This window comes from Elephas maximus, chromosome 4, assembly GCF_024166365.1.
Source record: "Elephas maximus indicus isolate mEleMax1 chromosome 4, mEleMax1 primary haplotype, whole genome shotgun sequence".
NCBI classification, from domain to species: Eukaryota; Metazoa; Chordata; class Mammalia; order Proboscidea; family Elephantidae; genus Elephas; species Elephas maximus.
This window is the reverse complement of record NC_064822.1, coordinates 108,640,292-108,656,022: the sequence shown is the minus strand read 5'-3', so window position 1 is coordinate 108,656,022 and position 15,731 is coordinate 108,640,292.

Genomic DNA, 15,731 nt, shown 5'->3' with positions numbered 1-15,731 from the left:
CCAGATAAACAGAAGTTTTGGGAATTTTCAAAAACTGAACCAAAATTTTAAGAAATACTAAAGGGAATCCTCCAGTTAGAAAATCAACAACATCAGATAACAACCCAAGACTAGAACACAGGACAGAGCAACCAGATATCAATCCAGATACGGAAATCACAAAAATAAAACAAACCTAAAACACTGAAAATAGGGAAACAGAGATGTCAAAAGATGACAACATTAAAACAAAAGATAGGGACAAAAATATGTAGTCATAGATCTTTCATATGGAGAGGAAGCCAAGGCGATATAAAGAAATAAAAGATTGGTTTAAACTCAGAAAAATAGAGGTAAATATGAAGGTAACCACAAAGGAAACTAACACTCCTACACATCAAAATAAAAAACAAGAAAAACATAACAAAAACAAAACAAAAAAAACAAACCCATTGCAATCAAGTCAATTTTGACTCACAGCGACCCTACCATAAAGAACTCAGCAAATACAAAATCAACAATGAAAAAGAGGAAAAGAAAATACATAATGAAAAATGACTCAGCAAGGAAAGTAGAACAAAGAAACTGTCAACAATACAAAAAAAAAAAAGATGTCAAAATGACAGCACTAAACACATACCTATCAATAATTACTCTGAATGTAAATGGACTAAATGCACCAATAAAGAGACAGAGAGTGGCAGACTGGATTAAAAAACATGATCCATCTATATGCTGCATACAAGAGACACACTTTAGACTTAGAGACACAAACAAACTAAAACTCAAAGGATGGAAAAAATATATCAAGCAACAATCAAAAAGAGCAGGAGTGGCAATATTAATCTCTAACAAAATAGACTTTAAAGTAAAATCCACCACAAAGAATAAGGAAGGACACTGTATAATGATTAAAGGGTCAATACAGCAGGAGAACAAATCATAATAAATATTTATGCACTGAATGACAGGGCTCCAAAATACATAAATCAAACTATAACAGCACTGAAAAGAGAGATAGACAGCTCCACAGTAACAGAAGAAGACCACGCCACTTTCAGTGGACAGAACATTCAAACAGAAGCCCAATAAAGACACAGTAGATCTAAATGCCACAATCAACCAACTTGACCTCATAGACATATACAGAACACTCTAGAATAAACCACATATTAGGCCATAAAGCAAGCCTTAACAGAATCCAAAGCACCGAAATATTACAAAGCATCTTTTCTGACCATAAAGCCATTAAGGTAAAAATCAGTAACAGAAAAAGCAAGGGAAAAAAAAAAAATCAAACACATGGAAACTGAACAACACCTTGCTCAAAAACAACTGGGTTATAGAAGAAATCAAGGACGAAATAAATTCATAGGGAGGCAGGGCCAACATGGTGGAATGGCCAGATGCTTCCTGTGATCCCTCTTACAACAAAGACCTGAAAAAACAAGTGAAACTATTATATTTATGACAAGCTAGGAGCCCTGAATATCAAAGGCAAAGTTAGAAAACAGACTGAGTGGCAGGGGGAGGGAGAGATGGGTCAGAAACAGAGATGAGTTGCCAGACCTGAATCACAGGGATCTGTCAGGCATCATTCCTGGGAGCGGCTGCAGTGAGCTGGTAGTAGCTTTCGGCCACAGTTTCCCAGGCGCACAGCCTACTCACACGCCAGGAACCAAAGAAAAACAGTACGCTCAGCAAAAGCTAAGTACTTGCGTATATTTTACCACGCCCCCCACCCCCAAGTTGGCTTCAGAAGCAGTTGATTTCCCTGGGCCTGAGATAGGTGCTGTTGAGCACCTGGAGCCATTCTCCTGGCCTTGGAGAAGGAATAAATTTGCAATTGGGGGAAAAGATAATTTGCCAGCTCCACTAACCTGGGGAGCTCTGGACAGTAGTGGCTAGTGTCCAGGCATAAACAGTCCGTGGACTTTGAATATCTCTCCACCTGCATGGACCTGTGTGGGCCTATTTCAAGAGAATAGGCCTTTGTTGGCAGACTGCAACTGTTTCAGTGGTGCAGTGGAGAGGTGGGTGTATGATGATTGACACCACTTTGCCTATTAAACAGGGTCCTCACCTACCCACATCAGGGACCTAAGGACTGGCGGCTCCACTCAGGTCGCCCAGCCATCTGCAAGAGGGGTCCGAGGATAACTGGTACCTCCCAGTCCTTACAACCAAAACCTTTGGGTGCCCATGGTCTGTCTGCAGAACCCACCCACCTGTACACTCTAGGGAAGAGGGATGCACTTTCCTCAGAGCCACTTGGAAATTGATTCTCAGCCCCCTGCCTTGTTCAGAGCATGACCCTCTGCTGCAATCAGATACTGGTACCTACACCAATCACCCCTGCCCCTCTAAGACTGTAGGACAGAGCCTGTACTACACAATTGATGACCTGGACATGTGAGCTGAATCCATAGAAGAAAAGTGAATGGACTCCTAGAGTGATATACCTGATAACAGCTCTAACCATCTGGTGACAGGATGTCAGAACTTCAAAGATGAATATAATCAAGCTAGCTCACTCAAGCAACCCATTTGGGTATATCAAAACAAAACAAAGCAAGAAGCTAGGATACAGTAAACAAAGATAAAATAAACAATTACAATAACTTATAGATGGATCGGAGACAACAATCAATATCAAATCACATAAAGAAACAGACCATGACTGCTTCAACAAGCTCTCAAAACAAAGAATCAAGGGATCTTCTAGATGAAAGTGCCTTCCTGGAATTACCAGATGCAGAATACAAAAGACTAACGTACAGAACCCTTCAAGACATCAGGAAGGAGATCAGGCAATATGCAGAACAAGCCAAGGAACACTCAGATAAAAGAGTTGAAGAAATTATAAAGGTTATTCAAGAAAGTAATGAAAAATCGAATAAGTTGCAAGAATCCATAGAGAGACAGCAATCAGAAATTCAGAAGATTAACAATAAAATTACAGAATTAGACAACTCAATAGAAAGTCAGAGGAGCAGAATTGAGCAAGTGGAAGGCAGAATTGGTGAGCTTGAAGATAAAAACACTTGGCAACAATATATTTGAAGAAAAATCAGATAAAAGAATTAAAAAAAATGTAGAAACATTAAGAATCATGTGGAACTCTCTATCAAGAGAAATAACCTATGAGTGATTGGAGTACCAGAACAGGGAGGGATAACAGGAAATACAGAGAGAATTGTTGAAGTTTTGTTGACAGAAAACTTCCCTGATATAGTGAAAGACGAGACAATACCTATACAAGATACTCACTGATCTCCACATAAGGTAGATTTTAAAAGAAAGTCACCAAGACATATTATAATCAAACTTGCCAAAACCAAAGATAAAGAGGGAATTTTAAGAGCAGCTAGGGATAAAAAAAAAAAAAAAAAAGGGATAAACGAAGTCATCTACAAAGGGGAGTTAATAAGAATAAGCTCAGACTACTCAGCAGAAACCATGCAGGCAAGAAGGCAATGGGATGACTTATATAAAGCATTGAAGGAAAAAAATTGCCAGCCATGAATCATATATCCAGCAAAACTGTCTTTCAAATATGAGGTGAAATTAAGACATTTCCAGATAAACAGAAGTTTAGAGCATTCATAAAAACCAAACCAAAACTACAAGAAATATTAATGGAGTTCTTTGGTTAGAAAATCAATAATATCAGGTATCAACCCAAGACTAGAACACTGGACAGAGCAATCAGAGGTCAACCCAGACAAGGAAATCACAAAAATAAATCAAGATTAAAAAAACACTCAAAACAGGGAAACAGCGACATTATTATGTAAAAGAAGACAACATTAAAACAAGAAAGAGGGACTAAGAAATGTAGTCATAGATCTTTCATACAGAGAGGAAGACAAGGCAATATAAAGAAACAAAAGTTAGGTTTAAACTTAGAAAAATAGGGGTGAATATTAAGATAACCACAAAGGAGACTAACTATCCTACTCATCAAGATAAAACACAAGAAAAAAATACTCAGTAGAAACAATATCAACAACGAATAAGAGGAAAAGACAATATATAAAGACAAATTACTCCGCACAAAAAATTAAGTGGGAAAAAGAAACTGTCAAGAACACACACAAAAAAACATCAAAATGACAACACTAAACTCATACCTATCCATAATTATGCTGAATGTAAATGGACTAAATGTACCAATGAAGAGAGATAAAAAACCACGATCCATCTATATGCAGCCTACAAGAGACATACCTTAGACTTAGAGACACAAACAAACAAAAACTCAAAGGATGGAAAAAAAATATCAAGCAAACAACAATCAAAAAAGAGCAGAGTGAGTGGCAATATTAATTTCTTTTTTTAAAATTTTTACTGTGCTTTAAGTGAAAGTTTACAAATCAGGTCAGTCTCTCATACAAAAATTTATATATACACCTTGCTATATACTCTTAATTGCTCTCCCCCTAATGACACAGCACACTCCTTCCCTCTACTCTCTCTTTTCATGTCCATTTGGCCAGCTTCTGACCCACTCTGCCTTCTCATCTCCCCTCCAGGCAGAAGATGCCAACATAGTCTCATGTGTCTACTTGATCCAAGAAGCTCATTCTTCACCAGTATCATTTTCTATTCCATTTTCCAGTGTGATATTAATTCCCGACAAAATAGACTTTAAAGTTAAATCCACTAGAGAGGATAAGGAAGGACACTATATAACGATTAAAGGGACAATATACCAGAAGGATATAACCATATTAAATATTTATGCACCAATGATAGGGCTGCAAGATACATAAAACAAACTCTAACAGCATTGAAAAACGAGACCGACATCTCCACAATTATAGTAGGAGACTTCAACACACCACTTCTGGTGAAGGACAGGACATCCAGAAAGAAGCTCAATAAAGACATGGAAGATCTAAATGCCACAATCAACCAACTTGACCTAATAGATATATACAGAACACTCCACCCAACGGCAGCCAAGTGTACTTTCTTTTCTAGTGCACATGGAACATTCTCTAGAAAAGACCACATATTCAGTCATAAAGCAAGCCTTAGCAGAATCCAAAACATTGAAATATTACAAAGCATCTTCTCTGACCATAAGGCCATAAAAGTAGAAATCAACAACAGAAAAATCAGGGAAAAGAAATCAAACACTTGGAAACTGAACAATACCCTGTTCAAAAAAGACCAAGTTATAGAAGACATTAAGGATGGAATAAAGAAATTCATAAAATCCAGTGAGAATGAAAACACTTCCTATCAGAACCTTTGGGACACAGTGAAAGCAGTTCTGAGAGGTCAATTTATATCAATAAATGCACACATCCAAAAAGGAGAAAGGGCCAAAAACAAAGAATTATCCTACAACTTGAGCAAATAGAAAGAGAGCAACAAAAGAAATCTCAGGCACCAGAAGAAAGCAAATTATAAAAATTAGAGAAGAATTAAATGAAATAGAAAACAGAAAAACAATTGAAAGAAATAACAAGACCAAAAGATGGTTCTTTGAAAAAATTAACAAAATATATAAACCATTGGCCAAACTGACAAAAGAAAAACAGGAGAGGAAGCAAATAACCCGAATACGAATGAGATGGGTGATATTAAAACAGACTCAACAGAAATTAAAAGAATCATATCAGATTACTACGAAAAATTGTACTCTAACAAATTTGAAAACCTAGAAGAAATGGATGAATTCCTAGAAACACACTACCTACCTAAGCTAACACAAACAGAGGTAGAACAACTAAATAGACCCATAACAAAAGAAGAGATTGAAAACGTAATAATAATAATAAAAAAAAACTCCCAACAAAACAAGTCCCAGCCCAGACGGCTTCACTGCAGAGTTCTACCAAACTTTCAGAGAAGAGTTAATACCACTACTACTAAAGGTATTTCAAAACATAGAAAAGGACAGAATACTCCCAAACTCATTCTATGAAGCCAGCATATCCCTGATACCAAAACCAGGTAAAGACACCACAAAAAAAGAAAATTCACAGACCTATATCCTTCATGCACTTAGAAGCAAAAATCCTCAACAAAATTCTAGCCAATAGAATTCAACAACATATCAAAAAAATAATTTACTGTGGCCCATTGGGATTCATACCAGGTATGCAGGGATGGTTCAACATTAGAAAAACAATTAATGTAATCCATCATATAAATAAAAGACAAGAATCACATGACTTTATCAATTGATGCAGAAAAGGAATTTAATGAAGTTCAACATCCGTTCAGGATAAAAACTCTCAGCAAAATAGGAATAGAAGGAAAATTCCTCAACATAATAAACGGCATTTATACAAAGCCAAAAGCCAACCTCACCCTAAATGGAGAGAGTCTGAAACCATTCCTCTTGAGATTGGGAACCAGACAAGGATGCCATTTATCACCACTTTTATTTAACATTGTGCTGGAGGTCCTAGCCAGAGCAGTTAGGCTAGATAAAGAAATAAAGGGCATCCAGATCGGTAAGGAAGAAGTAAAAGTATCTCTGTTTGCAGATGACATGATCTTATACACGGAAAACCCTAAAGAATCCTCAAGAAAACTACTGAAACAAATAGAAGTGTTCAGCAGAGTATCAGGATATAAGATAAACATATAAAAATCAGTTGGATTCCTCTGCGCCAACAAAAAGAACATCGAAGGGGAAATCACCAAATCAATGCTATTTACAGTAGCCCCCAAGAAGATAAAATACTTAGGAATAAATCTTAGCAGAGATGTAAAAGACCTATACAGAGAAAACCACAAGACACTACTGCAAGAAACCAAGAGACCTACATAAGTGGAAAAACATACCGTGCTCATGGATAGGAAGACTTAACATTGTAAAAATGTCTATTCTACCAAAAGCCAACTATAGATACAATGCAATTCCGATCCAAATTCCAACGACATGTTTTAATGACATGAAGAAACAATTCACTAACTTCATATGGAAGGGAAAGAGGCCCCAGATAAGTAAAGCATTACTGAAAAAGAAGAACAAAGTGGGAGGCCTCACTCTACCTGATTTTAGAACCTATTATACCACCACAGTAGTCAAAATAGCCTGGTACTGGTACAACAACAGATACATAGACCAATGGAACAGAATTGAGAATCCAGGCATAAATCCACCCACATATTTGACAAAGGCCCAAAGTCAGTTAAACGGGGAAAAGACAGCGTCTTTAACAAATGGTGCTGGCATAACTGGATATCCATCTGCAAAAAAAATTACTAACAATGCAGAAGAGAAACTAGATAACTGGGAGCTCCTAAAAATCAAACATCTATGCTCATCCAAAGACTTCACCAAAAGAGTAAAAAGATTACCTATAGACTGGGAAAAAGTTTTTAGCTATGACATTTCCGATCAGCGCCTGATCTCTAAAATCTACATGATACTGCAAAAACTCAACCACAAAAAGACAAATAACCCAATTAAAAAATGGGCAAAAGATATGAACAAGCACTTCACTAAAGAAGGTATTCAGGTGGCGAACAGATCCATGAGGAAATGCTCACGATCATTAGCCATTAGAGAAATGCAAATCAAAACTATAATGAGATTCCGTCTCACTCCAACAAGGCTGGCATTAATCCAAAAAACACAAAATGATAAATGTTGGAGATGTTGTGGAGAGACTGGAACACTTATACACTGCTGGTGGGAATGTAAAATGGTACAACTACTTTGGAAACTGATTTGGCGCTCCCTTAAAAAGCTAGAAATAAAAGTACCACACAAATAGATATATGCACACCCATGTTCATTGCAGCACTGTTCACAACAGCAAAAAGATGGAAAGAACCTAGGTGCCCATCAACAGATGAATGGTTAAACAAATTATGGTATATTCACACAATGGAATATCATACAATGATAAAGGACGATGATGAATCCATGAAACGTAACATGGGAATGAATCTGGAAGGCATGATGCTCTGTGAAATTACCCAATAAAGCGTGAAACTAGTTGCAAAAAGACATATATTATATGAGACCACTATTATAAGAACTCAAGAAAAAGTTTAAACACAGAAGAAAATATTGTTTGATGGTTATGAGGGTGGGGAGGGAGGGAGGGAGAGGGGTATTCACTTACTAGATAAAATAGTACACAAGAATTGTTTTAGGTGAGGGAAAGGACAATATACAATGTATGAGAAGTCAGCACAACTGGGCTAAACCAAAAGCTAAGAAGTTTCCTGGATACAACCAAACACTTCAAGGGACAGAGTAGCAGGGGCAGGGGTCTGGGGACTATGGTTTCAGGAGACAGCTATGTTAACTGGCATAACAAAGTGAATTAAGAGGGAGGCGGAGCCAAGATGGCGGAATAGACAGATGCTTCTGTTGAGCCGTCTTTACAACAAAGACCCGAAAAAACAAGTGAAACAAGTATATTTGTGACAAGCTGGGAGCCCTGAGCATGAAAGGCAAGCTTAGACAATGAACTGAGGGGCAGGGAGAGGAAGAGGCCGTTCAGAAGTGGAGAGGAGTTACTGGACCAAAACCGTGGGGAGCCTTCAGGCACCATTCCTGGAGTGGTGGCGGTGGCAGCGGGCTGGTACTAGCATTCAGCTGCAGTTTCCTCAGGGCGAAGCAGCCAGCCACACAGCCTACTCACACCTCCAGACCCACAGAAGAACGGTGCTCTCGGCAAAAGCTAAGTACTTGCGTATATTTTATCGCAAGCCCACCCCCAACCCGGCTTCAGTGGCTGAATTTTCTGGGCCTGAGATAGACCCTGGTGAGTACCTTGAGCCATTCCCCCACCTCCCCTTGCCACCTTGGGGAAGAAAAAAAATTGCAATTGGGGGAAAAGATAATTTGCCAGCTCTGCTAACCAGGGGAGCTCAGGACAGAAGAAGCTCCTGTCCAGGCATAAACCGTCCATGGACTTTGAGCACCTTTCCCTTCTGCATGGACCTGTGTGGGCCTATTTGGGGAGAATAAGCCCTTGTTGGTAAACTCCAACCATTTCAGCTGTGCAGTGGAGAGGTGGCTGTTTGATGTTTGACATTTCTTTGCCTGTTAAACAAGGTCCTCACCTACCCACATCAGGGACCGAAGGACTGGTAGCTCCACTCAGGTCACCCAGCCACTTGCGACAGGGGTCCCAAGATAACTGGTACCTCCCAGTCCTTACAACCAAAAACTTTGGGTGTTCATGGTCCGTCTGCAGAACCCACCCACCTGCATGCTCTAGGGAACAGGGACGCACTTTCCTCAGAGACACTTGGGGGTTGGTTCTCAGTTCCCTGCCTTGTTCAGAGCGTGACCCCCTGCTGCAATCAGATACTGGTATATACGCCAATCACCCCTGCCCCTCTAAGACTGTAGGATAGAGCCTGTACCACACACTTGATGATCAGCTACCTGGAAATCTGAGCTGAATTCTTACAAGAAAACTGCATGGACTCCTAGACTGATATACCTGATAACAGCTCTAGCCATCTGGGGACAGGACGTCAGAGCACCAAAGACGAAAATAATGAAGCTAGCTCACTCAAGCAACCCATAGGGATATACCAAAACAAAGTGTATTAAGAAAATGTTCTGCATCCCACTTTGATGGTGGCATCTGGGGTCTTAAAAGCTAGCAAGTGGCCATCTAAGATGCATCAATTGGTCCTAACCCACCTGGATCAAAGGAGAATGAAGAACACCAAAGACACAAGGAAAATATGAGCACAAGAAATGAAAAGGGCCACATAAACCACAGACTCCATCAGCCTGAGACCTGAAGAATTAGATGGTTACCACCAATGACCGCCCTGACAGGGAACACAACAGAGGGTCCCTGATGGAGCAGGAGAAAAGTGGGGGGCAGAACTCAACTTCACATAAAAACACCAGACTTAATGGTCTGACTGAGACTGGAGGGACCCCAGAAGGCATGGCCCCCAGACTCTCTGTAAGCCCCAAACTAAAACTGTTCCCAAAGTCAACTATTCAGACAAAGATTAGACTGGACTGTAACATAAAATGATACTGGTGAGGAGTGTGCTTCTTAACTCAAGTAGATACATGAGACTAAGTGGGCAGCTCCTGTCTGGAGGCAAGATGACAAGGCAGAGGCGGACGGGGGGTGGTTGAATGGACATGGGAAATACAGGGTAGAGAGGAGGAGTGTGCTGTCACATTGTGGGAAAAGCAACTAGGGTCACATATCAATGTGTGTATAAGTTTTTGTATGAGAAACTTACATGAATTGTAAACTTTCACTTAAAGCACAATTTAAAAAATTGAATTTTTTTAACCATTTTTTTATTGTGATAAATATATAGGTAACCAAACATTTGCCATTTTAACAATCTTTCATGTACAGTTTAGTGACATTAAATATGTTCATTATGGTGTTCAGCCATCACCATTAAATATTCCTGAATTTTTCCATCGCCCTTAACGGAAGCCCAGTGAGAAATTGAATTTTTAAATAAAGACCTTTCTCCAAAGAAAACTCTGGGCCCAGATAGCTTCACTGGTGAATTCCACCATATGTTTAAAGAAGAAATAATGCCAATCCTACAGAAACTCTTCCAGAAAATTGAAGAGAAGGGAATACTTCCCAACTCATGTGATGAGTGCAACATTACTTTGAGATCAAAACCAGATAAAGAATAACAAGAAAAGAAAATTACAGATTATCCCCTGTAAACAGAGATGCAAAAATTCTTAACAAAATGTAGTAAATAGAAACTAATGATATATAAGAAGGATAATACTTCATGACCAGGAGGGATGTAGTCCAGGAATGCAAGATTGGTTTAACATTTGATAGTAAATCAGTGCATCCACCATAAAAAGCAAGGAAGGACATTTTAAAATGATTAAAGGGTCAATCCACCAAGAAGACATAACTGTAATAAATATATATGCACCCAATAACAGAGCTCCAAAATACATAAAACAAACTCTAACAGAACTGAAAAGAGAAATACACACTTGCACAATAGTACTAGGAGAATTTAACACACTCGTTTTGGTGAAGGACACAACAGCTAGAAAGAAACTTGAGAGACACAGAATATCTAAATATAACAATCAACCAACTCAACCTAATAGACATATAGAGAACACTTCACCTAACAGCAAAGTACACATTCTTCTCCAATGCTCAAGGATCATTCCCCAGGATAGATTACATTTTAGGCCACAAAGCAAGCCTCAACAAACTCAAAAACATTGAAATAATACAAAGCATCTTCTCTGATCACAATACTATAAAAGTGGAAATCAATAACAGGATTAGCAAGGAAAAATAATCTAACACATGGGATCTAACACTCTGCTTAAAAACTATTGGGTAATAGAAGAAATTAAAGATTACATTTTAAAATGCCTATAATCAAACAAGAATAAAAATACAACATATCAAAACCTTTGGGACACAGTAAAAGCAGTGCTTGGATGTCAATTTATAGCAATAAATACATACATCAAAAAAGAAGAATGGGCAAAAATCAAAACATAAACCCTATAACTTGAACAATTAGAAAGAGAGCAGCAAAAGAAGCCCACAGTCATCAGAAGAAACAAAATAATAAAAATTAAAGCAGAATGGGCGGCATGAAAGGTTAATGCACTCAGCTGCTAACTGCAAGATTGGAGGTTCACGTCTACCCAGAGGCACCTCGGAAGAAAGACTAGGGTATCTACTTGCAAAAAATCAACCAATGGAAATCTATGGAGCACAATTCTACTCTGATGCACATGGGATCACCATGAGTTGGAATCAACTTGATGGCAACTGGTTTTTTTTTTTTTTCAATCGGGGTAATATTAGTACTTGCCTTGTAATTTTTTGTTTGTAAGAATCAAATGATTAGAACAATTCCTAGTTTGACTCATAGTAAATATTCCACAGAGTGGGCTACCAAAAAAAAAAAAAATTAAAGCAGAAATAGAGACTAGGAAAAGAAGATAGAAAAGCAGACATAAACAGAGAATAGAATCAACAAGACCAAAAGCTGATTCTTTGTAAAGATCAATGAAATTGACAAACCACTGGCCAAATTTACAAAAGAAATATAGGAGAAGAGGCAAATAACCAGAATAAAAAATGAGATGGGTAACGTTATAACAGAACCAACTGAAATAAAAAGGATTATAACAGAATAACACAAAAAAATGTACTTCAACAAATTTAAAAACCTAAATAGGAAATGGACAAATTTCTAGAAACATACTACCTACCTAACACAAACTGAGGGAGAAAATCTGAACAGACCCATAACAAAAGAAGAAATTGAAAGTGTCATAAAAAAAAACTCCCTCCCCCTCCAAAAGAAAAGGCCCCAGCCCAGACAGCCTCACTGGAGGATTCTACCATGCAATCAGAGGAGTTGACATTAATTCTACTCAATCTATTCCAGAACATAGAAAAAGAAGGAATACTCCTGAATTCATTCTATGAAACCAGCATAACCCTGATATCAAAAGCAGGCAAAGACATGACTAATAAAGACCAATATCCCTTATGAATATGGACACAAAAATTCTCAACAAAATCCTAGCCGACTCAACAGCATATCCAAAAAAAAAAAAAAAGATCACGACCAAGTGGATTTATACCAGGAATGCAAAGATGGTTCAACATTAGAAACGCAATCAACCTAATCCATCACATAAGTAAAATAAAGGAAAAGAATCACGTGATCATATCCCTAGACACAGAAAAGGGATTTGATAAATTCCAACACCCATTCCTGATAAAAACTCTCAGCAAAATAGGAATAGAAAGGAAATTACTCAACATAATAAAGGGAATTTATAGAAAACTAACAACCAACTGCATGTTCAAAGAAGACAGTCTGAAAGCATTCCCTCTGAGAATGGGAATCAGACGAGGATGCCCTTTATCACCACTCTAATTCAACAATGTATTGGAAGTCCTAACGTGAGCAATAAGGCAAGAAAAAAAAAAAAGGCATCAAAATCAGTAAGGAAGAAGTAAAACTATTCCTATTTGCAGATGATATGATCTATACATAAAAAATCCTAAAGATTCCAGGGGCTTAGAAGCTGGCAAAATGGTCATGAAAAGAGAGAGTGGAAGGAGGGAGCGGGTTGTCTCATGAAGGGGGAAGTAATTGGGAGTATGTAGCAAGTTGTGTATGGGTTTTTGTGTGAGAGACTGACTTGATTTGTAAACTTTCACTTAAAGCACAATGAAAATTATTAAAAAAAAAAAAAATCCTAAAGATTCCACAAGAAAGCTATTGGAACTAATAGGAGGATTCAGCAAAGTGGCAGGATACAAGATCAACTTAAAAAATCAGTTGGATTCCTCTACATCAACAAAGAGAACTTTGAAAAGAAAATCAGGAAAGCAATACGATTTACAATAGTCCCCCAAAAGATAAAATACTTAGGAATAAATCTAACCGGGGATGTAAAAGACCTATACAAAGAAAACTGCAATACATTATTGCAAGAAACCAAAAGATACCCACATACATGGAAAAAACATAACATTGGACAGGAAGACTTAATACTGTGAAACTGTCAGTACTACCCAAAGTGATATATAGATATAATGCAATCCCGATCCGTATGATGGAAAAACTAATCACTAGCTTTGTATGGAAGGGAAAGAGGCCCTGAATAAGTAAAGCTTTATTAAAGAAGAAGAACAAAGTGAGAGGCCTCACACTACCTATACAGCGATGGTAGTCAGAACAGCCTGGTACTGGTACAACAACAGACACACAGACCAATGAAACAATTGAAAACCCAGACATAAAGCCATCCACTTATGGACAGCTGATCTTCAACAAAGGACCAAAGTCTATTAAATGGAGAAGAGACAATCTCTTCAACAAAACTGAATATCTATCTGTAGAAAAATGAAACAGGACCCACACCTGACACCATACACAAAAACTAACTCAAAATAGATCAAAGACCTAAATATAAAACTTAAAACTATAAATTTGGAAGAAAGACACCTGGCCAACTGACTGGAAGAAATCCACATTTGTGCCCATTCCAAAGAAAGGTGATCCAACAGGATGACGAAATTATCAAACTATATCATTAATATCACATGCAAGTAAAATTTTGTTGAAGAGCATTCAAAAGTTCTTGCAGATGTACATTGACAGGGAACTGCCAGAAATTCAAGTTGGATTCAGAAGAAGACATGGAATGACGGACATCATTGCTCATGTCAGATGGATCTTGGCTGAACGCCGAGAATACCAGAAAGATGTTTACCTGTGTTTTATTGACTATGCAAGGGGATTCGACTGTGTGGATCATAATAAATTATGGATAATGTTGGGAAGAATGGGAATTCCAGAACACTTAATTGTGCTCAAGAGGAACCTGAACACAGACCAAGAGGCAGTCAAACAGAGCAAGGGGATAATGTGTGGTTTAAAGTCAGGAAAGTTGTGTGTCTGGGTTGTATCCTTTTACCATACTTATTCAATCTGTATGCTGAGCAGCTAATCTGAGAAACTGGACTATATGAAGAAGAATGGGGCATCAGGATTGGAGGAAGACTCATTAACAACCTGTGTTATGCAGATAACTCAAACTTGCATGCTGAAAATGAAGAGGACTTGAAGCTTACTGATGAATACCAAAGACTACGGCCTTCAGTATGGACTTCATCTCAACATAAAGAAAACAAAAATCCCTACAACTTGACCAACAAGCAACATTATGATAAATGGAGAAAAAATTGAAGTTGTCAAGGGTTTCATTTTACTTGTATCCATAATTAATGCCCATAGATGCAGCAGTCAAGAAATCAAATGATGCACTGCATTGGGCAAATCTGCTGCAAAAGACTTCTTTCAAGTATCCAAAAGCAAAGATGTCACTTGGAGGACTAAAGTGAGCCTGACTCAAGCCATGGTGCTTTCAGTTGCCTCATATGCATGTGAAAGCTGGACAACGAACAAGAAAGACCAAAAAAGAATTGATGCCTTTGAATTATGGTATTGGTGAAGAATATTGAATACAACATGGACTGCCAGAAGAACAAACAAATTTGTCTTGGAAGAAGTACAGCCAGAGTGCTCCTTAAAAGCAAGGATGGCAAGACTTTGTCTCACATACTTTGGAAATGTTATCAGAAGGGACCAGTCCCTGGAGAAGGACATCATGCTTGGTAAAGTGGAGGGTCGTTGAAAAAGAGGAAGACCCTCAGAAAGATGGATTGACACAGGGGCTGCAACAATGGGCTCAAGTATAACAATGAATGTGAGGATGCTGCAGGACCAGGCAATGTTTTATCTGTTGTACATAGGGTCGCTATGAGTTGGTATCGACTCGATGGCAGCTAACAACAACTACAAAACTATAAAAATCGTGAAGAAAAAATAGGTACAACACTAAGGACCCTAATATATGACATAAATAGAAGACCAAACAACTAAAAAATGCATACACAGAAGAAGATGAATCAGGTAAATCAGACCTCCTAGAAATTAAACACTTATGCACACAAAAGACTTCCTCAAAAGAGTAAAAAGAGAACCCACAGATTGAGAAAAAAAATTTGGCTATGACATATCTGACAAGGGCCTAATCTCTCAAACATATAGAAAACTTCAACAACTGAAGAACAACAAAAAAAGGAAAACAAACCAATTAAAAAATGGGCAAAGGACATGAACAGACACTTCACCAAAGAAGACATTCAGGCTGCAAACAAACATATGAAGAAATGCTAAATATCATTAGCAATTAGAGAGATGCAAATCAAAACTACAGTGAGATACCACCTCACCCGACATTA